This window comes from Halichoerus grypus, chromosome 11, assembly GCF_964656455.1.
Source record: "Halichoerus grypus chromosome 11, mHalGry1.hap1.1, whole genome shotgun sequence".
NCBI lineage: Eukaryota > Metazoa > Chordata > Mammalia > Carnivora > Phocidae > Halichoerus > Halichoerus grypus.
Window position 1 is genome coordinate 68,556,566 of NC_135722.1, and position 24,977 is coordinate 68,581,542.

At 38.9% G+C, this 24,977-nt stretch overlaps 1 long non-coding RNA gene across 2 annotated transcripts in view; it reads right to left on the reverse strand.

Moving 5' to 3' along the window:
- Positions 1-24,977, reverse strand: part of LOC118542007 (uncharacterized) — a 272,540-nt gene that overhangs the window by 185,976 nt on the left and 61,587 nt on the right. The window lies entirely within an intron of this gene.

The window sequence follows — 24,977 nt, forward strand, 5'->3', positions numbered from 1 at the left end:
CACTTTTCAATCTAGACAATTGGGCTTCATATCCCTATTTCTTTTTCCCCACCCTCCATCGTATGCATAACAGAAACTGAGACCTGTTAAGAATGGAATACAAATTATGATCAGAAACACTAGTAGCGATTGTAGTGTTTGGGGGTGGGGGAAGCAGGGGAGCAGTTTATGAATTCTGAATCCTTCCAGAATTAAACTTCCTCCCATCTGAGCAGACAAGCAACAGAAAAAGAGAGGATGCTTTTGCATCAATGAAGCATCTGTAACACTTGGTAAGATGGGTCTGGAGTTCAGAACCTATACCACTCGTGGATAGGTGCTCCTGCTCTGCCCACAGTTAGCACCTGCTAGCACCACTAACCAAGTCCAGAGTTTAGAGATGCTAGTTTGAATCATGTATTGTGTAATCTTGGGCAAAATCACTTGACTTCTTGACTCTGCGGTTACATTTCCTTTTCAGTGCAAGACATTGTATTGGTCTCCCTTTCCTCACCAAGTTTTTTGTGAATATCAATAAAAATAATGAACAGTAAATAAAATTCTTAATTAGTAGAATAATGTAAAATCTGGGTTGTTATCCTTAAGAAACAAAACAAACAAATGTATGACAAGGGAATAATACATGAGGCTGAACACTGTGCCTAAAAACATAGGAAATCTGACAAGGATGAAAAAATTTTAAATGCACCCGCATGCTTTGCACCACGTAGCACTGAAGAGACTGTTACCCTCCCCCAGTAATGACTCTTAAATAACCGGAAGCCATTCTCCTTTCTTTCCTTCATAAAGCTCTTTCCTCCTGTTATTCTTCAATTGGAAAGAAAGATAGACATGGGTAACAAAAGAATAATATGATTTTACCTGTAGTGATTCTACAGTAAATTAAAGTCTTTGGTAGTTCATGCTTAAAAAGCTGATTCTTTTTGATAATTATTGCTCTGCAAAGAGAAGAGAATAAGAGGCAAGGAGGGGGAGGAGAAAGACAGAGAGTACCAGCCTTATCCAAAAACTTAAATCCTCCTGATTCCTCCAGCATCAGGTTCAAAGTGAAGTATTATTCTTTTAAGTTTAAATGTACTAAATTCTTTCCCCTTGAGCTCAAGTACTTCTTCACCAAGTCACTTTCTAAAGGCAATGAATACTTTTCTTCCGGATCAGATTTTTAACTCTAGATTGCAGTTTGGATTTCCTCAAGTTTCACATTAAGGGTAAGAATCTTTGCCAAATGCACACAATTACATCCTTTTGTATTTCACAGTAAAAGAACAAAGTTGTTTAAGAAAGTTTATGACTCATTTTTTTAAAAATATATAATCTCTGAAGTTTAGAAAAACTTTCTCTTCTAATAAATTTCTTGTGTTAACACATTCCCATTCCAGCATCCCGATGATTTTCATCTCCAGGTCAGAGTCAGACATACATGTTATCCTACGGTGGGCCAGATACTTAATAAATATGATTCAATAAATATGATTCCATATAGGCCTAAGAAAACATGATGTAGCTGTTTTTTCCCCTATTTTAAAAATGAGGAAGCTAAGGATTTAAGAAGTTAAGATGTATACTGCAAATCCCAGGGCGTAAATGGAAGAATTAGGATTTGAACCCAAATATTTCTTCCCTTTAAAACTTTTCATACCACAATAGCCTGCCTTCACCTGAGAATAAAAATAAAAGTTACTTGTATTCTAACTAGAGAGAGCGCTGGAAAGACAGCACTGAGAGTGAGAAGATAAACAAGGTGTCTCTAATAGTAGAGACAGATGCATATATAAACTGATAATTGCAAAATGATTAAAAAACACTACCATTTAACATTTACTAATGATTCTATTTGCAAAGTGCTGTTCTAAGTGATTTCTTGCACTGGACTCACACGTACAATGATAGAGGAATGCATGAGGGGCATGGTGGCCAAAGAAAGGGAAGAAGTAGATCTTTTGAGGGGATCCATTTCATCATTATAAGAGAAGCATGTGCTAGAGCAGGTGCCAAAGGGTAGGTAAGAATTTTCGTAGGTATGGGGTGCCTAGGTGGCTCAGTCGTTAAACATCTGCCATTGGCTTAGGTCATGATCCCAGGGTCCTGGGATTGAGCCCTGCATTGGGCTCCCTGCTCTGTGGGAAGCCTGCTTCTCCCGCTCCTGCTCCCCCTGCTTGTGTTTCCTCTCTGGCTGTCTTTCTCTCTGTCAAATAAAAATCTTAAAAAAAAAAAAAGAATTTGCATAGGTATGTTTGAGTGGAAATATTGAAGGCAAAATGAATATATATGCAAAGGTGAAGGGGCATGGAAAAGGTCAGCCTTCAAGTTGTGCCCAAATAGAATGGGTATGTGAGGGAGTGGAATAGATCCGTTTGAACAGGTGGGTAGGCCTCAGACACTGAAAGGCCATGCATGCCATGACGTAGAGTCTGGATTTTATTCTATTGGCAGTGAAGGCCTTTGAAGTGTTTTAAATTGGTGAATGACATAGGACTTCAGCCATCTAATCACATTAAAGGTGGGTGTCTTTTCCAACTATAAATGCTCAGGTCATGGAACAGGGCTGGAGGCCAAATTTCTTTCCATGTCATAATAACCACATGATTAACCACAAGGCTTGGACCCCAGTCTTTGGTTGTACCAATGCAGGGGCTGGTTCTTCCCCAACCATGCAGCTTAAAAGTCTCAGTGCCCCAGGAGTGTGGTCTATCTCCTAGAGTCCAATGGTCTGCCAGCTAGATCCCTGTGTACTGTCCCAGAAAATGATAGGAAACAGAGAATCGACACATTTGCTACTTCTCTGGTCTTCAGAATTTGCCCCAATAAATGGAAAAAAAATACTCCAATTAGGTAGAGACTCATATAATTCCTTCCTTAGAGGGCTTAGTGGAAGGAGCTCTTTTGCTGCAAGTTAAGCAGATCCTCACTTCTACCCATGTTGGCTTAGAGGTCATTACTCCTGAAGGCAGGGGAATAGAACAAAAGGTTTTTGACAGTCTCTCCTGACTCTACGACAGGCCTTTCTCTATTCTTCAACACTTAATTCAGAGAAAAACAGCTTATCTGGCTCTGATTTCCCATTACCATTTTTCCAACTTCAATCAGTGACGTCTTCAGAGCTTGCAGTCTCAGGCAGATGTGGGATCCTGGTGTCATGCACAGAAGTAGCTTGATTACAATCACATTCCCTTAATGATCTTATTCTAACTAGGCAGCAGCTTGATGCCCCCTATTCCCTTCACAAATCTGCCTTGGGAACTCTGTTTCAACTTCAATCCTAGATGTCTTGCCTATTTCTGCTTTCTTGCTATTTAGGAGAGCTATGATTTTCTAGTTATTAGGCACCCAGTATTTATGAAGCACCCCAATTTTCAAGGGAAAAAGTGAGTCCTTTCCTATCTTCTAGGGGCAATTGATAAGTTTGTTCTTATTACCCCTCCCCAATTTGTTACCAAGCTCAATAACCACACCACCTTCTACAAGGATTCTTTCCACTAGCCACTTTCTGTCTCCTTACACCAAAGACACTGAATGTTTGCCTCCTTCATTCCTCCTGAAGCCCATCTCATGTCAGAATTCCTCCAACCTCATTTTCTCAGCCAATTACGATCCCATTATCTAACTTGCTACATTATATATACATAGATTATTGGAGATCAAGAGATTATGATCTTAATATTTAATTGCTTTTCATAATGTGGTATTTGTTTGGAAGTGAAACTCTGATGAGGTGGCATTTCTCTGTTATATACAATTCAGTGACAGTCAATTAACTGCAAAAGAAAACAGAACAAAAGCTTAGTTGCGATTTTCAGGGGAAAAAAGGGTATTTCTGTTTAAGCCAAGATTGCTGACATTTAGCTATTTAAAATGAAAAGTGGAACATGGTGACCTTAAGGAGAAATGGCACACCTCAGAGCTCTGGAAAACATTCCTTCTACCATGAAAATGGGGTGGGTATGGCGGAGGAAAACTTATTCCCTGTCAACACGGATATTCCAGATAGGTAGCCCAGAATCCTATATTCAGGCCATTTATCCCTTGACATTCCTCCCATTCAGACAGACTGATTTACTCACACAGTCATCCACTCAAATGTTGATTGAGAACTAATTGTGTGCTAAGCACTGGAAGTGGAGGTTAAACGAGACAAAAGCAGCCTCATACCATCAAGGCTCTCGGCTTGTCATAGAGGTGGCAAAGACACACAAAAGGGCCCCACGTGAGAAGAATGATGCCAAATGAAGAGGCCTGGGATCAGAGGAGGGGATGAGGAGTTGAGTCCGTAAGACTCCATCAGACTGAATGAGACAAAGTCACGGGGGAGAGACACTGCCAGTACTTGCATCAGCAAGCGCGGAAGCATCAAGGGTAACAGTCTCGTACCTGCCGTTGGAATAGGGCTTCATAGCAGTTCTGTGTAATCGCAGCACAGGATTGAAATCTGACCTTCCATGCTTTTCTGCACACGTCCCACACTTTCTACTGCTCCCTATCACCTTACACCTAGGCGATTTTACACACTTATGTTATCCCTCAGTCTCCAAATATATTGAGTTTTCAGATGTCAGTAGAGAGATAGCAAATAGAACGATACATTAGAGAAGCCTCAAGTAGCTTGGCATAGGCAGAACAAAGGGTGAATGCAGCAAAGGGAAAGAAAGGAATCTGCATTATTGCATGGGTATCTGAATAGGAAGAGTCCTGTATGCAAGGAGAAAGAATCTGAATTTCATCCAGAAAATTCAAGGAAACAATTAAAGTAGCTCAAGCAGGAAGTGTCAAGGTCAGATTATAGAAAGATCATGAGGCAGCAGCATGCAGGATGGACTGGAGGAGATAAAAAAAATAGAGACGAGGATAAAAGTTCTAATGTTATTGATTAAACCAGGCTGAAAATCATAAAGGCCTTATTCAGTAATGGTCAGGATAAAAGAGTTGGACATATCTTTTCAAATAGTAAAAAGGTCACAATAATAAAACTTGGCAGATGATTGTTGTGGGAAATGCTTAAAAGGGAAATGTTTGGATAAAGTCTATTTTTTTTCTGTCTCAGACCACTGGATTCATGGTGGTGCCATTTACCAAAACAGGGAAAGAGGATTAAATTATTGGAATTTAAAACTCTTCTTTTTGTCCTTACTCATCAAGCCCTCACCTAGAGAGTTGGTACTCTACTTATATCTACAATCCTGCTTTTCAAATGAGGTACCAAGGAGAGAGATCATAGTTTCATAGAGTATTAGACTTGTAACCAGGACATCCAGTTTCATAACAACTCTTTATGTAATCTTGGACATATTTATTTTCTTTACTGTGCCTCAAGTATCTCATCTGTCAAATGGAAAGGGTATAACTTTCTGCCTAACTCAAGGCTTGTTTGAAGTTAAAACATGCTGAAAAAAATGAATTTACTTTGGAATTGCCAAGTGAAAGGAAATATCTAAGAGGTTAATTAAGTCTCTTGGGCTCATTCACCTCAGGAAAGTAAGCATTGATCCAGAGGTTATCATGTAGGCAGATTAAAAAGCAGTGAGATAGAACAAGTTTGTTGTGCCAAAACTGGGAGCAAATGAAGCTAAAGTAAGCAGACTCTAAACTGGTTAAATGGAATGAAACCTTAAAAGCCAGGTCTGACTGATAGGAAATAATCTTCAGGGAGCCAGAGGAAAAAACTTTGAGGAAGGATTCTGTATTTCCTCCATAGTCTTTCCTCTGGAGAAATGCAGCCTGAGAGGTTCACTATGAAGGTCCATCTGCTGGCTGTGTCAGTACTCTGCACCTGGGATAGAATGTTTATGAAGTGGCTTGCAAGCCATGGAGTAGCTGGAGATACAGGGGTAGCCTGTATCTCTCTCAGAGATGCTGCTTCATTTGGGGCTGGAGATTCATTTGTGAGGGCCAAGGATCCAGTGTAAGAAACAGTGATCCTGCAGACCCACCAGACCTTTCTGCAGTCCTCTCCTCAAGCAGATGTTAGTGGATCCTTGAAACAGGGTCCTAAGGAGGTTGCCTAAACATAGGATGGTTATAGTAATTGGGGTACAGATTAGGTGGCTATAACAAAGTCTTCTCAAATACAGTATTTTAAACAAGAGAGAAGTTTCTTTCTGCTTTAGAAGTCTCAGTAGGCATTCCAGGGCTGTGAGAGAGAATCCAAGTTCTTCTTATATCAAGGCTCCATCCTTGTCTTATCCACATGTTTGAGGTTTGTTCAACATCCATCTGCTGGGAGTACATTTTGCACAGCAGAAAAGTGTGAAGGGGAGGAGAAAGTATGTTCTCTCCCTTTTAAGGTCATAATGTAGAAGTTACACACATTATGTTCAGTTAGGCAGATCCTAATCCCATGTCCACACCTACCTTCGAGAAAGGCTGAGGAGTGTGGTCTTTAGCTGGTGATCCATGTGCCTACCTAAACTTGGGAATTACACAAGCGGAAGGGGTGATTGGATACTGGGGAGTAATTACCAATCTCTGCTATAGTGGTAAAAGCACTTGGGCTTGGAACTTAATAAAAATTGTCTCAGAATTTGTCCTTATGGATATCCTTAAAAACAATTTTCAATTGGAAGAGATGAAGTAAAATACTAGTTTTTTTTATTTTTTTATTTATTTTATTTAAAAAAAAATTTTTTTAAGATTTTATTTATTTGATAGAGACAGATAGTGACAGAGAGAGCGAGAGAGAACACATGCAGGGGGAGAGGCAAAGGGAGAGGGAGAAGCAGGCTCCCCGTGGAGCACGGAGCCCCATGCGGGACTCGATCCCAGGACCCTGGGATCATGACCTGAGCCGAAGGCAGATGCTTAACCAACCAAGCCACCCAGGTGCCCGAAGTAAAATACTAGTTTGATGAAAATCTAATTATGGTATCTGCTGTGTTTTCTTTTTATTATGGCATATAATTTATATATAGTCCAAGGTACAGATCTTAACTGTTGCAGTTCAATGAGTGTTAAATTTCTATACTGACCTAACCCACACTCTATTAAGATAGTGAACATTTCCATCACTCAAGAACATTTCTTTATTCCCCTTCTAAGTCAATGCCCCACACCCCGGCAGCCACTGTTCTGAATACCATCATCGTAGAAATGTTTCATTGGAAAAAATGTGTTTTAAGAGTCATTTGTGTTGTTGTGAGTAGTATTCCATTATATGAGTTTACCACATTTCGTTTGCCCATTCTGCAATTGATGAACATTTGGGCCATTTACAAATTTGGACAGCTATGAATAAAGTGACTATGAATATTCATGTATAAATATTTTCTGGACATTTCATTTCTCTTGGATAGATACCTAGGAGTGGAATTAATGGGTCCCAGGGTTGATGTATGTTATATTCATAAGAAATTGCTAGCTTTCCAACCAGCAATTTATAAGAGTACCAGTTGCTCTAAATCTTCAACAATATAAGCCATTGGAAGAATTTTCAATAGATGGTCTTTTAATGGGCCTGTTGGGTTTTGAAAGGGGAAAAATAAGATCTGGTTTCTGATCCACATATTATATTTTCAACAACTCCTTTCCATAGGGTGGCAAATAAATACCAAAGAAATGTGCATAAAATACTTTGAAATACACAAAATCATATATAGAAAAGTGATCCTATGACAGATATTTTTATAGAGAGGACTCTTTTTAATAAGACTTTATAGTGTCATGCCGTGCTTAGAGTCAGAAAACCTCGGTCTTCTCTCTGAGCTCTCATTTTTTCATCTACAAAATGGAGATAGAAATAGGCTTTAAGGTTTTTATGATGTCTAAATAAGATAATTTTCCTAGCACTAGCATAGTGCCTAATACAGAGCAAAGGATTGGTATGTTTTAATAGAATCTAAGATGAAGTGGTCTTATTCAAATACTCACGATCATCATCATCACCATCATTGATATCATCATTAACTGAAAACTTACCATATCCTAAGTGCTGCTAAGCCTTGTATATTCTAATTCTCAAAATAATCCTGAACTTCAGCATTGATATTTTAATTTGTCATGCAACTGCTGAGCCTTTTATCCTGGTTTTCCAGCATGTACTGGCTCTGTGCCCTTGGTTTGATAGAGGAGATATCATTATACCAGCTGCTGTTCAAACACAAATCACTTAATGCAGATTAGAACTCATGGCAGAAGTGTCAGCAGTGGCACAGATACTCCACTTACTTATCACTTTGTGGAGAAAGGATCCTTTCCTGGACCATAGCTCCATGGTGTGTCCAGCTGTGGGTCATCCCAAGCATGCTCTTTGTAATGTTCTAAGGGAACTGGGGGCTTGTCTATCTGCTCGTTTTTCTGACTCCAGGTCCAGTCTGTACCGGGTGACATGGTGAGGGTTTGTATAAACACCGAGTGCACCATACAATAGACTATGAGACTGGACTCAAAAAAGGTACATTATTTGCTCAAGCTTGCAAAGTTGAAGAAACAAAATTCAAACCCAAACTGTGTGAAAAAAAAAAATCCTTTATTCCAAATTGCTATGAGATACAGACTGCTTAATTGGAGATTTATTCATTTGTTTTTAAATCCAACTGGAACTTTAGGTTTCTTTTTAGTATACAATCCAAAATGTTCTCATGTTATGTGCCTGAGGAGGCCAAATCTGAAATCAAGCACATGTAATAAATTTGCACATGCAGTGACATGACCACAGAAAACAACATTGATCCAATAATGACCATTTGGGTAACTAGGTCACTTTAAAGCAAACCTCTAGGACATAATTGTGTTTCAAAGACTAAAGAAAACACAAACTTTAGTCAAACAGATCTGGGTCAGAATCAGTCTGCCTATTTACTGGCTGTGCAATCTGAGACATGTTACCTGCCTTTTTAAGACTCAGTTTCTTTATTTGTAAAAGAAATATATTGGGACTCCCTCATAGGTTGGTGTGAGGATTAAAAATAAATACGTTGTCATATGTTGTTGATTTGAAGAATTCATTGATTATAAGAAGCATGCATTATTTCATTTACAACTAAGAAAATTGCTAATTAATTTTAAGTTGTCATTGATTATAAAGACCAAAAAATGTGTGTCTTAAACATCAACAAAATGCTAAGTGCCTGTTACATAGGCTCCCCCTGAATGATAACTACCGTTGGGATTGGTGTTATTACTATTATTGTCTCTTTGTAAGCCAAAATATTTTGGCACAGAGAAGAGTTCCAGGAATAAGATGCCTTAAAACATGGAAGGCAAATTACTTCCTTGATATGTTTAGGTGCTCACAACTCTAACCACTGGTATCTCCATCTTTGTGATATCAGGACCTCACACAACTATCAACTATGATATCTGGGGTTTTTTTTTATTTTACTTTTAATATATCAGAGTTAAATCCTTATTGGTGAGAGAATTCTGAAAAAGACAGAAGAGTACTTTTCCTTTTCCTAGTGATAGAAAAGAAACCAAGTATTACTAGTTCCTTTCAGTTATGTATCTTGAGCAATACAGGTGTCACTTTTAAAGTTAAAAGTTACATTAATCTATTATCATCCATGGATATGGAGAAAAAAATCCCTGGCAACAGAAAAAATATCTCTTTAAAGGTAAAATATTAATGATGGATAGAAAGATATTCTGTTCTACAATTTCCATGGAAAATAAATTATTAGGGAAAAATGTTTACTTGGGTTCAAATCTGGAGATTTAGTATTTACTAGTGTGTGATCTTAAGCAAGTTACTAATTCACTCTGCACCTCATTGTCCTTAGCTCTACAAGGAAAGAACAACACTTGCCTTTCAAAGTTGTTTAAATGACTTCTCCCATGCAATTTCTTCCGTTCCTCTCCTTCTTGCTTTTCCTCCTGACCTCCACTTATACTTCACATCTTAATTCAACTATCTCCTCCAGTGGGAATTATATAGAGGTCCAAGTAATTCTCCTTTTTTTTAGACCTTATAATTTTAATTTAAATAATTACTTTTATCCTTAAAAAATAAAAATAGAAACACCCTATGGTCTAGTAATTCCACTACTGGGTATTTAACCAAAGAAAATGAAAACACGAATTAGAAAAGATATAAGCACCCTTATGTTTATTGCAGCAAGATTTACAATAGCCAAGATATGGAAACAACCCAAGTGTCCATCTACAGATGAATAAAGAAGTGGTATATATCTGCAATGTAGTATTAGCCATTAAAAAGGATGAGGTCTTGCTATTTGTGATAACGCAGATGGATCTAGAGGGTATTATGTCAAATGTAATAAGTTAGAGAACGACAAATATGATTTCACTTATATGTGGAATCTAAAAAACAAAACAGTCCAACAAAGAAATATAAAAACAACAACAGACTCATAAATACAGAGAACAGACATTTTCCCAGAGGGGAGTTAAGGGGAGGTGGGAAAAATAGATAAAAGGAATTAAAAGGTACAAACTTGCAGTTATAAAATAAGTCCCAGATGAAAAGTACAGCATAGGGAATATGGTCAATAATATTTCAATAATGTTATATGGGGACAGATGGTGACTACACTTACTGTGGTCAGCATTGAATAACGTATAGAACTGTTGAATCACTATGTTATACACCTTAAACTAATATATGTTAATTATGTTTCAATTTAGAAAAAAATTACTTTTCAACAATGTGTCTAACATTTGTTTCCTCCACTAGATTATGAGCTCTATGATGTTAGGGACCCCATGTATATTATTATTTTATTCCAAGCCCCTACCATAGCACCTGGCACACTGTAGGTGGTTATCATTTTCTCAAAAGAATGAATCAATGGATGGGAGAACAAATGAGGTAAGTGCCTAGCTCAATTCCTGGCACAGAACAAGCCCACAAACAGTAGCTATTACAGTTTCTCCAATAGTTCAATACAATTTTTATGAAAACTCTTGGAAATTCTATTTTATCTTGATTCTGTCATGCTATATTGCAATCATTTTAGGTACATTAAGCCTGCATGTCTGGAACCTGGCTCTGTTTTCAGAATCATTTGGATCCATACAGCTGAAAGAAGATTTCATAAGTGTGTTTATCATTTCATGGCGGACTGTCACAATCCATATCCATTTGATTGGACTGTAGTGAAGATTTGTTTCTTTAGAAATTAAGGCATTTTCCCCTGTTGTGTGTGAGAGTGAGTCAACAGCTGCTGTGGAAATGCCAACACTCATGGACACCTTCCAATTATCCATGAAGCCTGGTGACAGGAAAGAGCAACAGTGTTTGCTTGAGGAGTTGCCTGGGGAAAAAGCACAGCCATTTTCAAGTGCACAGAACAAGTGGGTTTGACAGAAGAAATGAAAGTATCTGAATAGAACAACAGTCAGGCAGAATAGCTTTCATCATGATAGTCTCTGCCAAGTTCAGTCCATTATTCTCAGGGTGCAAAGAGACCTATTTTTGCATGGCAAATGATGTACAGAATGAGATGGAAACATCTCAGGATTTCTGAAAAATAATGCAGCTTGTTTTGATGTATATGAATTAAGCATGCAGAGACCATTGACCAAAGCTGTGGCACCACCCTGGTTTTGATCTGACAAGGGGGCTTTTTATACTTAGCCTAGATTCTGAAGTGAGACCGTGAATCACAGTTTCATGACTTATTAGACGTGTTCTCTTAAGAAGATTCTTTAATCCCTTGGTACCACAATTTCTTTGTTTTAATGGGAGAAATAATAGTACTTCTCTCAAAGAGTTGCTGTGAGAATTAAACCAGTTGTTAAGTTTAATGTGGTGAGCTACCACCATTATTATTAACAGTTAGACTTCCTGTCTGTGACACTGGGTTTGACAATTGTATATGGTGCCCTTTATATTGTGGTCATGATCATCATCCCTGTCACATATAGGCATGATGCTTTATAGTTTTTAAAAAGTAAGCCTATTCCTTAATTTAGTTAATCTTTCTAACAATCCTCTAAGACAAAGAACTATAACTCAACTAGTAAAACATGTAACTTAACAAATGTTTGCCAGGTGCATTAGGCCCTGGATTAATAGGTCAAGAAAAATTCAAAAAGTTCAAAGGAGCTTTCAGACTAGTAAAAATAGAGAGATTTAGAAACTAACATCTCTGAGTAACTACAATGCTCCTGACCTTTTCCTGAGTGCATTCACCAGTGTTATTTGAGTCATTATCATCACCATGTAATCCAAACCCTCTGCAAATATAAGTTTCACAGATAGTATTGGTCAGAATGGAATTTTAACCCAATTTTATCTGACTGGAAAGCCCATGTTCTTTCCACTATGCAAGAATATCTATTCAACTAATAGTATTAACTCAAGTGTGCTTAAGTGCCCCCATCACAAGTAAGCTAGCATGAGGTGTTTGTGACAGAGTTGCGCTGTTGCATCCAGTGTTTGGATTCTGAGGATGAGTGGCTCAGGGACTGGGATCAGAGATGAACCTAATCAATCACCTGGGTTTCCTAGTGCCTATGACAGGGCATGGTGTAAGATGGGGACAGAAGAGAAAATAAGAAGTCAGGAAGGAGAACAATCTGGATGGGAAAATGACCCATTGGTCTTCTATATCCCTAGATGTTTCTATTGTTCTTTGGACATATTTTCCAAGTCACTAAGTATTTTGCTTGTCTCTCTCTGCATACACTCGGTTTTGTCAATATTCCAGATATGAACACACTTTCCAGTGTTATATGCTGACTAATCCATGATTGATGCCACATATACAAGGATTGTTGTTTCTGTTATGCCATTATACTTTTCTCAGCACAATTTAAGACTAAGAGAGGTGTTTAGCAGTTTCCTCCCATTTACCCAGGTTTATTCCAAGCTTATTATTAACTGAAATCTGATAACTTTTTAACTGAAACCCCAACATCCTGCACACATAGGATTGTTTTGAATAGAGACTCAGGACTTGACAGTTACTCTCCTCTGGACAGTTAGTTCTGTTGTGCTATTCATGGAGAGCTTTTTTTTTTTTTTTTTTTTGTGGAAAGAGGGAAAGTTTTAGGAATGGTTTAGGTGATGGAATTTGGTAGGTTAAATTTAAATGCAGGTAGAAGGAGGAGGAGGAAGATGGTGGAGGAGTAGGAGACCTAAATTTCATCTGGTCCCAGGAATGTAGCTAGATAGGTATCAAACCATTCTGAACAACTACAAACTCAATAAGAGATCAAAGAAAAGAATAGCAGCAACTCTCTGAACAGAAAAGTGACCACTTTCTGGAAGGTAGGATGTGAGGAGAAGTGACTCCAAGGCGATATTTGGGAAGATAGATGTCGGGGGAGGGGAGCCTCTGTCAGCCGCTACCGGCAAGTGATAGAGCAGTGGAGCACAAAATCAGAACTTTTAGAAGTCTGCTCTACTGAGGGACGTTGCTCCAGTGGCTAAGCAGGGGGTGGAACCCTCGCTGGGACAGTATGGTCTCAGGACCCTTGGGGTCACAGAAACGCCGGGGGTGCCAGAGTGTGGCAGAGCTCCCAGGTATTGGAGTGGGGAAGCCAGCTGCAAAGACGGAGCCAAGGAGTGGGCTCTCAGCTCGGGGTTGCCATAAACCGTGATCCATGGCATAGTTGGGCCACTACTCCTCCAGTAGGGACCCAATAACTGGCAGATCCAGGGAGACCCCCCTTTTTCCCCCTGAGAGGAGTGGTGCAGGAGCAGACCACAGGAATCTGCTGGGTTTGGAGACTCCAAATGGGGTCATGTGCCAGAGACAGAAACACTCGGTCACAGGCCGGGTGAGCACAGAGTGCGGCCAGAGACCAGGGAGACAGGATAGATGGACTGCTTTTCTCTGGGGGCTCACTGAGGAGTGCGGCCCCGAGTTCTTGACTCCTCCAGGGTGGAGATTGGGAGACTGCCATTTTCTTTCTCATCCTCCAAAGCTGTATGGAAAGGTTTCGGGGAACAAAAGCTACCGAGAGCAAACCCGAGCAGATTACTTAGCCCGCCCCCGGCAAGGGCAGTGCAATTCTGCCTCTGGCAAAGACATTTGAGAACCACTGCAATAAGCCCCTCCCCCAGAAGATCAGCAAGAACAGCCAGCCAAGACCAAGTTTACCCATCAATGAGAATGGCAGAACTCCAGCACTAGGGGAATACTACACATAGAATTCATGGCTTTTCCCCCCATGATTCTTTTGTCTTTCAAAGTTAATTTTTTAAATACTCTTTTTTTTCTTTTTCTTTTTCCCTTTTTCAACCAACATCTTATCAATCCCTTTTAAATCTTTTGTATTTTTCATTTTTATAGTCATATTCTATCCCTTCATTGTAGTAAACCTTATTTTTTGTATATAAGTTGTTCTCTCTTTAAAATTTTGGGATACAGTTTCTTCTACCAGACCAAAATATACCATAAATCTCTAGTGTATGGCTTTGTCCTAGTCTCCTGCCTGATCACATTCTCTCCCATTTTTAAAAAATTTCTCTTCTTTCTTTTTTCAACCAACTTCTTATCAATTCCTTTTATAAAATCTTTTATAATTTTCATCCTTGCAGTCATAGTCCACCCCTTCATCATATTTACCATTATTTTTGTATATATACAAGTTTTTCTTTCTTTAAAATTTTGGGAGGCAGTTTCTCCTAACAGACCAAAATACACCCAAAATCTAGTGGTGGCACTGATCTATTCACCAGCCTGATCATATTTTAACATATTCTTTTTCTTTTCTTTTTTTCTTTCTTTCCCTTTTTTTGCCCCCGGTTTGGGTCCCTTCTGATTTGTTTACTGTATATTTTTCTGCAGTAGTTGTTACCCTGTTAGCATTTTGTTCTCCTTTTCATCTATTCTCCTCTGGACAAAATGATAAGATGGAAAAACTCACCTCAAAAAAAAAAAAAAAAAAAAAAAAGAACAAGAGGCAGTATTGACTGCCAGAGACCCAATCAATACAGACATTAGTAAGATGAGTTCAGAATGAAAATTATAAAGATACTATCTGGGCTTGAAAAAAGCATGGAAGATACTAGAGAAATCCTTTCTAGAGAAAAAAAAGAACTAAAACCTAACCAAGTCGAAATCAAAAAGGCTATTAATGAGGTGCAATAAAAAATGGAGGCTCTAACAGTTAGGATAAATGAGGCAGAAGAGAGAATTAGTGATATAGGAGACCAAATGATGGAGAATAAAGAAGCTGAGAAAGAGATATAAACAACTCTGGATCACCAGGGCAGAATTCGAGAGATAAGTGATAACATAAGACAAAACAATATTAGAATAATTGGGATCCCAGAGGAAGAAGAAAGAGAGAGAGGGGCAGAAGGCATATTGGAGCAAATTATAGCAGAGAACTTCCCGAATTTGGGGAAGGAAACAGGTATCAAAATCCAGGAGGCACAGAGAACCCCCATCAAAATCAATAAAAATAGATTAACACCCCAACATCTAATAGTAAAACTTATGAATCTCAGAGACAAAGAGAAAATACTGAAAGCAGCTCAGGAGAGGAGATCTGTAACCTACAATGGTAGAAACATTAGATTGGCAACAGACCTATCCACAGAGACCTGGCAGGCCAGAAAGGACTGGCATGATAGATTCAGAGCACTAAATGAGAAAAATATGCAGCCAAGAATACTATATCCAGCTAGGCTGTCATTGAAAAGAGAAGGAGAGATCAAAAGCTTCCAGGACAAACAAAAACTAAAGGAATTTGCATATACAAAACGAGCCCTACAAGAAATCTTGAAAGGGGTCCTCTAAGCAAAGAGAGAGCCTAAAAGCAACATAGACCAGAAAGGAACACAGACAATATACAGTAACAGTCACCTTACAGGCAATACAATGGCACTAAATTCCTATCTTTCAATAGTTACCCTGAATGTAAATGGGCTAAATGCCCCAATCAAAAGACACAGGCTATCAGATTGGATTAAAAAACAAGACCCATCGATATGCTGTCTGCAAGAGACTCATTTTAGACCCAAAGACACCCCCAGATTGAAAGTGAGGGGGTGGAAAACCATTTACCATGCTAATGGACACCAAAAGAAAGCTGGGGTGGCAATCCTTATATCAGACAAATTAGATTTTAAACCAAAGACTGTAATAAGAGATGAAGAAGGACACTATAACCTACTTAAAGGGTGTATCCAAGAGAAAGATCTAACAATTGTAAATATCTATGCCCCTAACATGGGAGCAGACAATTATATGAGGCAATTAATAACAAAAGCAAAGAAACACATCTACAACAATACAATAAGAGTGGAGGACTTTTACACCCCTCACTGAAATGGACAGATCATCTAAGCAAAAGATCAACAAGGAAATAAAGACTTTAAAGGACACACAGGACCAAATGGCGTTCACAGATATATTCAGAACATTCCATCCCAAAGCAACAGAATACACATTCTTCTCTAGTGCCCATGGAACATTCTCCAGAATAGATCACACCCTAGGTCACAAATCAGGTCTCAACCAGTACCAAAAGATTGGAATCATTCCCTGCATATGTTCAGACCACAGTGCTTTGAAACTAGAACTCAATCACAAGAGGAAAGTTGGAAAGAACTCAAATACATGGAGGCTAAAGAGCATCCTACTAAAGAATGAATGGGTCAACCAGAAATTAAAGAAGAATTAAAAAAATTCATGGAAACAAATGAAAATGAAAACACAACTGTTCAGAATCTTTGGGATACAGCAAAGGCAGTCCTAAGAGGAAAGTATATAGCAATACAAGCGTTTCTCAAGAAACAAGAAAGGTCTCAAATACACAATTTAACCCTACACTTAAAGGAGCTAGAGAAAAAACAGCAAATAAAGCCTAAACCCAGCAGGAGAAGAGAAATAATAAAGATCAGAGCGGAAATCAATGAAATAGAAACCAAAAGAAGAGTAGAACAGATCAACGAAACTAGGAGCTGGTTCTTTGAAAGAATTAACAAGATTGGTAAACCCCTGGCCAGACTTATCAAAAAGAAAAGAGAAAGGACCCAAATCAACAAAATCATGAATGAAAGAGGAGAGATCACAACCAACACCAAAGAAATACAAACAATTATAAGAACATATTATGAGCAACTCTATGCCAGCAAATTAGATAACCTGGAAGAAAGGGATGCATTTCTAGAGATGTATCAACTATCAAAACTGAATTAGGAAGAAATAGAAAACCTGAACAGACCTATAACCACTAAGGAAATTGAAGCAGTAATCAAAAATCTCCCAACAAACAAGAGCCAAGGGCCAGATGGCTTCCCAGGGGAATTCTACCAAACATTTAAAGAAGAATTCTTCTGAAACCTATTCTTCTGAAACTGTTCCAAACAATAGAAATGGAAGGAAAACTTCCAAACTCATTTTATGAGGCCACCATTACCTTGAACCCCAAACCAGACATAGACCCCATCAAAAAGGAGAATTATGGACCAATATCCTTGATGAACATGGATGCAAAAATTCTCACCAAAATACTAGCCAATAGGATCCAACAGTACATCAAAAGGATTATTCACCACGACCAAGTGGGATTTATCCCTGGGCTGCAAGGTTGGTTCAACATCTGCAAATCAATCAATGTGATGCAATACATTAATAAAAGAAAGAACAAGAGCCATATGATCCTCTCAATAGATGCAGAAAAAGCATTTGACAAAGTACAGCATCCTTTCTTGATCAAAACTCTTCAGAGTGTAGGCATAGAGGGTACATACCCCAATATCATAAAAGCCATCTATGAAAAACCCACAGCGAATATCATTCTCAATGGGGAAAAACAGAGAGCTTTCCCCCTAAGGTCAGGAACATGGCAGGGATGTCCACTATCACCACTGCTATTCAACATAATATTAGAAGTCCTATCCACAGCAGTCAGACAACAAAAAGAAATCAAAGGTAGCCAGATCGGCAAAGAAGTCAAACTCTCACTCTTTGCAGATGATATGATACTTTATGTGCAAAACCCAAAAGACTCCACCCCAAAACTGCTAGAACTCATACCTGATTCAGTAAAGTTGCAGGATATAAAATCAGTGCACAGAAATCAGTGACATTCCTATACACCAACAACAAGACAGAAGAAAGAGAAATTGAGGAGTCAATCCCATTTACAATTGCACCCAAAACCATACGATACCTGGGAATAAATCTAACCAAAGAGGCAAAGGATCTGTACTCAGAAAACTATAAAATACTCATGAAAGAAATTGAGGAAGACACAAAGAAATGGAAAAATATTCCATACTCATGGATTGGAAGAACAAATATTGTGAAGATGTCAATGCTACCTAGGGCAATCTACACATTCAATGCAATCTCCATCAAAATACCACCACTTTTTTCAAAGCAATGGAACAAATAATCCTAAAATTTGTATGGAACCAGAAAAGACCAGGATGCGGAGAAAGAGGAACCTTCCTACACTGTTGGTGGGAATGCAAGCTGGTGCAGCCACTCTGGAAAACAGTATGGAGGTTCCTCAAAAACTTGAAAATAGAGCTGCCCTACGACCAAGCAATTGCACTACTGGGTATTTACCCCAAAGATACAAAAGTAGGGATCCGAAAGGGTACGTGCACCCTGATGTTTATAGCAGCAATGTCCACAATAGCCAAACTGTGGAAAGAGCCAAGATGTCCATCAACAGATGAATGGATAAAGAAGAAGTGGTATATATATACAATGGAATATTATGCAGCCATCAAAAGGAATGCGATCTTGCCATTTGCAACGACATCGATGGAACTGGAGGGTATTATGCTGAGCGAAATAAGTCAAACAGAGAAAGACATGTATCATATGACCTCACTGATATGAGGAATTCTTAATCTCAGGAAACAAACTGAGGGTTGCTGGAGTGGGGGGTGGGGTGGGAGGGATGGGGTGACTGGGTGATAGACACTGGGGAGGGTATGTGCTCTGCTAAGTGCTGTGAATTGTGCAAGACTGTTGAATCTCAGATCTGTACCTCTGAAACAAATAATGCAATATATGTTAAGAAAAAAAAAAAGAAGATAGCAGGAGGGGAAGAATGAAGGGGGGGATATCGGAGGGTAGACGAACCATGAGAGACGATGGACTCTGAAAAACAAACTGAGGGTTCTAGAGGGGAGGGGGGTGGGAGGAGGGGTTAGCCTGGTGATGGGTATTAAAGAGGGCACGTTCTGCATGGAGCACTGGGTATTATGCACAAACAATGAATCATGGAACACTACATCAAAAACTAATGATGTAATGTATGGGGATTAACATAACAATAAAAAAATTTTAAAAAAGAGATTAAAAAAAAGAATAGTTTCTGCTTCTGATAGATGAAGCCAGATGGACTCAATAATAATTCTTTTAAATACACTGTAATTTGGGATCCTGCCTTTAAGCTACATATTGCAGTGTCTCTTCCAAAATCTTAAGGCTGTGAAACAAATACTTTGTTAAACTCTCTCAAAAAAAAAAAAAAAAAAAAAGGTGCAAATGATGTCAGGGTACTAAGAAAATCAGTTCTTTAGAATAGGTAAAAAGGAATTAAAGGATGATGAGGTTAAAGCTTGGCTTTCACAATAGAAAGCCACAAAAGCAGCCAGGAAGAAATGGAATATTTTTAAAATGAGACAAATGGCTTTATGCTTCTTATATTAGCTATTAACTGCTGGGACTCATTAGGCATAGTATGCAAAAGGCAATAACTGAATGTGCAAACACTCTGCAGTTCCACAATGGCATTCCTATTTCTAGCATCTACTGTAATTACGAATCCTCCTCAATATATGGGACTGAGAAAAGAAATGCTGCCCTTGAATCAAGCTTGCCTGGTTCAAGGCGTTTTTATTCTAACTTTAACTCATGGAGGTAGACATTCCAGTTTACTAGATACAGAAAATCTCTGTTTGGTACTTCTGAGCACAGTACAGGAGATCTTCCCAAAGGGGTATGAGGAGATAGGGAAGATGAGAGGCTCCACATTCTACCAGAGCTCAAGTTCCCCCAGCTTTTACCAAGCCTTATGTTCCTCATTGTAGCCCACGTAGTCTCTAAGCAACTCACCCTGATCTATAGGATGTTCTCACAAGCAGAGACCTTCTTTCATCAGGCCAATACCCTGGACTTAAAGCTACTTGTCAATCTCTGCAGCATCACTGGACATACCCTCACCCTGATGGTCTTTTCTACCTGCAATTTTTTTTAAAATTTTATTATGTTAGGTTAGTCACCATACATTACATCACTAGTTTTTGATGTAGTGTTCCATGATTCATTGTTTGCATAACACACAGTGCTCCATTCAATATGTGCCTCCTTAATACCCATCACTGGTGAACCCATCCACCCACCCTCCTCCCCTCTAAAACCCTGTTTGTTTCTCAGAGTCCGTAGTCTCTCATGGTTCATCTCCCACTCCGATTTCCCCCCTTTCATTTTTCCCCTCCTGTTATCTTCTTCTTCTTTATTTTTTTTTTAACATATAATGTATTATTTGCTTCAGAGGTACAGATCTCTGATTCAACAGTCTTGCACACTTCACAGCGCTCACCACAGCACATACCCTCCCCAATGTCTATCACCCAGCCACCCCATCCCTCCCACCCCACCCCCCACTCCAGCAACCCTCAGTTTGTTTCCTGAGATTAAGAATTCCTCATATCAGTGAGATCATATGATACATGTCTTTCTCTAATTGACTTATTTTGCTCAGCATAATACCCTCCAGTTCCATCCATGTCGTTGCAAATGGCAAGATCTCATTCCTTTTGATGGCTGCATAATATTCCATTGTATATATATACCACACCTTCTTTATCCATTCATCTGTCGATGGACATCTTGGCTCTTTCCACAGTTTGGCTATTGTGGACATTGCTGCTATAAACATCAGGGTGCACGTACCCTTTCGGATCCCTACTTTTGTATCTTTGGGGTAAATACCCAGTAGTGCAATTGCTTGGTTGTAGGGCAGCTCTATTTTCAAGTTTTTGAGGAACCTCCATACTGTTTTCCAGAGTGGCTGCACCAGCTTGCATTCCCACCAACAGTGTAGGAGGGTTCCCCTTTCTCCACATCCCCGCCAACATCTGTCATTTCCTGACTTGCTATTTTAGCCATTCTGACTGGTGTGAGGTGGTATCTCATTGAGGTTTTGATTTGGATTTCCCTGATGCCAGGCGATGTTGAGCACTTTTTCATGTGTCTGTTGGCCATTTGGATGTCTTCTTTGGAAAAATGTCTGTTCATGTCTTCTGCCCATTTCTTGATTGGATTCTTTGTTCTTTGGGTCTTGAGTTTGGTAAGCTTTATAGATTTTGGATACTAGCCCTTTATCTGATATGTCATTTGCAAATATCTTCTCCCATTCTGTCGGTTGTCTTTTGGTTTTGTTGACTGTTTCCTTTGCTTTGCAAAAGCTTTTTATCTTGTTGAAGTCCCAATAGTTCATTTTTGCCCTTGCTTCCCTTGCCTTTGGCGATGTTTCTAGGAAGAAGTTGCTGCGGCGGAGGTCGAAGAGGTTGCTGCCTGTGTTCTCCTTTAGGATTTTGATGGAGTCCTGTCTCACATTTAGGTCTTTCAACCATTTTGAGTCTATTTTTGTGTGTGGTGTAAGGAAATGGTCCAGTTTCATTCTTAGAAGCAGAAACTATTCTTGCTTTCAAATGCTTAGACTATCATCACTGAAAAATTATAGCAAAATGGAATATTGAGTGATTCCAGAAAGACGAAAGGAAATGGGGTCCCTAGCATGCTGCCACGAAGCTCTTCTGAGAACAGAATCTTTATGAAAGCTACCCCAGACAACACAAAGGATGAAGGTAGTTGGATCTTCCCAGTCATTGGTCCCCCAAGTGATGGGTGAGAACATTGGTATACTCACAGAGACCCCTCTGGGAGCTGCACAGGGCTAGGCACTGGCTGACTGAGGGTTTGCTCTTGAAAGTTATATAATCACCACATCTGTCACAAGGAGCTTAAGATCCTCATCTCAAGTATAATCAAAGTACCCAGGAATAACATCTTGGAAGTCATAGCTTTGTTATTCAACAAAGACACCAATTTGTATATTATTCTCTCCTCTTTCCCTGGCTCCTCCAACTCTCAGGACCCCTGTCCAACCATAGAAACTCATCCCAGGTTGTCTATCATTCAGAATGGGTTTCCAGCTTTGCTGTCCCATAAATAAATCTCCTGGACCCTGTGGAATTAAGATCTTATGAGGCTGAAAATTGGCCTTGTTGAATCCATGGGAGAGGTCTGTATGTGTGATGGAGAAAGTAGGTTTGTACCCTATTATTGCCTCATCCAGAAGTGTGAGAAGAAAGACATAGCATCAGCAGGGTTCCATGAGCCAGAATCCTGGGGTGTCTGCAATATTCTAGCTAGAATCTTAGCCAGAATCAGCAAAGACTGGAAGGAGTTTAGGATTCAGGAAGAAGGAATGTCTTGAGTTGTTACAGGTACTTGGTGGTCAGAGAGGGCTTATATGTGATCCAACATAGGAAGCCATCCTGAGAGACTAGAAGGCCATCCTAAGAATGTGGAAAGGGTCTGGAGAGAGGCAGGTAATGTTTCACTTACACAGGAGCCTAACTGTTCTGTCTCTATCAAAAATATTTCCAACAATAATGTGTACATGGAGCATATTCTTTTCATTAGTAGAGCCATTGATGTAGAAAGAAAAGCTAGAGAGTAAATTCCCTAAATCTCAAACCAAGACAGAGTATTTCATATGAAGAGGAGAAAGTTATTCCCCAGGATATCTGGAATTAGGTCAGAAAGGACTAAATTTTTATCTGCACAAAGAAGTTTAGGTTAGACCTGAGAAAGCATGTGTCTTTTCTGGAATCACTACATGATACCAGAAAATTTCAGAAGTTGTGGAATCCTTGGTGAAATGTCCAATCATTTCCATTTATGCTCCTGATGATTTTTTTTACCTTGAATTTTCTTTGGAGGCTGTTTGAATTTTGTTTTCGAAACTAAAAGACTAAAGAAGATGCCAGTTAATTTATTTTTGGATTTTACATGGGATTAGAAAGTGATTTCTATCCTTGTTAAAATCTTTTTTTTTTTAAGATTTTATTTGTTTATTTGAGAGAGAGCGTGAGAGAGAGAAAGAGCACAAGAGGGGGGAGCGGGAGAGGGAGAAGCAGACTCCCTGCGGAGCAGGTAGCCCGATGCGGGACTCAATCCTGGGACTCCAGGATCATGACCTGAGCCGAAGGCAGTCGCTGAACCAACTGAGCCACCCAGGCGCCCCCCTTGTTAAAATCTTTTAATGGTCTCTTTGAGACTACTGCCTCTGCCTTAGCAAGGATGGTGAATATTAGTGAAACTTAATTGTTGATTGAAGATACTTTCACTGACCTTGTTTCCACTCCAGTCAACTAAGGATTCATAAGTGGGCATGTTAATGGCTGGTCATAAGTAAAGTCCATGGCAAGATATTATAAAGATATTATAAAGACTCACACCTTGTCCTAGGAGCATTTATAATTTTTTTCAATTTAGTGCAAATGTTGTAAGAAGAGATAATGTTCAAATGAAGGAAGAGTGGTCTAATGTTTAAAGTATGGAAATAGGGAAAGGCATAGGCAATATTTGTGATGTAACAGTAAGTTTCAGCATCTGGTCCTAGCAATGGGATTTAACTAACTGCTAACTAACTGCTAACTAACCCAAGGACAAGTAGTAGTTGTTTCCCAGTAATTTCCTCATTATCTTATTTTTCTGTTTCAAAATGAGAAAAAATTGCTAGGAAAGAAATATGGGAAACTGCCTGGCATTCTAGGGTACACATATTTATGGTGAAACTGGTTGAGTACAGTTTGAGCTTAACTTGGGCACAGATAATTAAATTCTCAACTTATATCTGAATACCAGAGATTAGACAATTTAGCATATTTTATATTTCCGAATTTTTTAACTTTTAAGCTTTTTCTTTTAATACTTTACACACCCTGCTCCTTTTTCTGGCAAGAGCGCTTCAGTGTTAGAATAGCTGCTGATATAAATTTAAGAGTCACAAATCAGAATCACTGCTTAGAACATTATTAATTCTTTCTAAGGCATATTTTCATCTAATTAAATATATACCAAACACCTCTTCTCAATTTATTTCCTAAGGTTAAATCTGAGAAATGTTGTGGCAGTCTGACCTGATTCATTGAAGTAACACATAGGAGCAATTTCATGTGTTAATGGCTTCATGCCTGATCCCTGAAGGGCTTGTGGAATTGCTGGGCTCCTAAAGCTATCATGAAGCCATGTTCAAAATGAAGCCTCAGAAAAGGAGGTTCTAGTTTTCAGTCTTTGTTTCTAGAGGCTTTCTTTCCTTCCTCCCTTTTTCCTTCTTTCCTTTCTCTTAGAGAAAGAAAAACAAATGGACTCTGGATAAATAAGTTCAACTAAGAAAATCTAGAATGAGTGCAGTGCTGCTTCTGTCATGGCCCTTGGTAACTTCTGGAATACAAGGAGGCAGAAGTGAAAGTACAGATATTGGCATGTTGGAAATTAACTCCTCTTCCTCCTTTACTTCAAACAAATCTATCTTCTTGATTCTGCCTGTATCTGTTACCTGTTCTGAACCCAGAGAAAACGTAGAGAGATGCTGGTTCTCAAAACTTTTGACTCCAAATCTGACTTCATTCTTGGGGCTCATACTCATTATCAATTACCATAACACTTGACAATTTCCCGCCCTCAAAGATTAGAACTTTATTCTTGGTATCTCCAATTGACAATCTTATATTCATGCACTCATCACATTGAATTGCAGTCTTCTGATTATATCACTTTCTTTTATAGCACATTGAGGACTACTTTATAGAAAAGGACATGACTATTCATATTTGTGTTCCCAGTGACTAGCACAGTATCTAAACATGGTAGGTTCTCATTAACTGCAAATGAATATTGAATGCACTGATAATTGCATGGATGGATAGATGAATTCTTATCTCTTATTTCCTAGGACCCTAACATTTCTCCTCTGAAAAATGAAGGTTTGATGAATACCTTGAAGATCTTTCCTAGCATTTTGAGATTCTATGACAAAACTATGCCTCTGTAGTATGTCTCTGTAGTCTTAGTCCTTTTTTTTTTTTC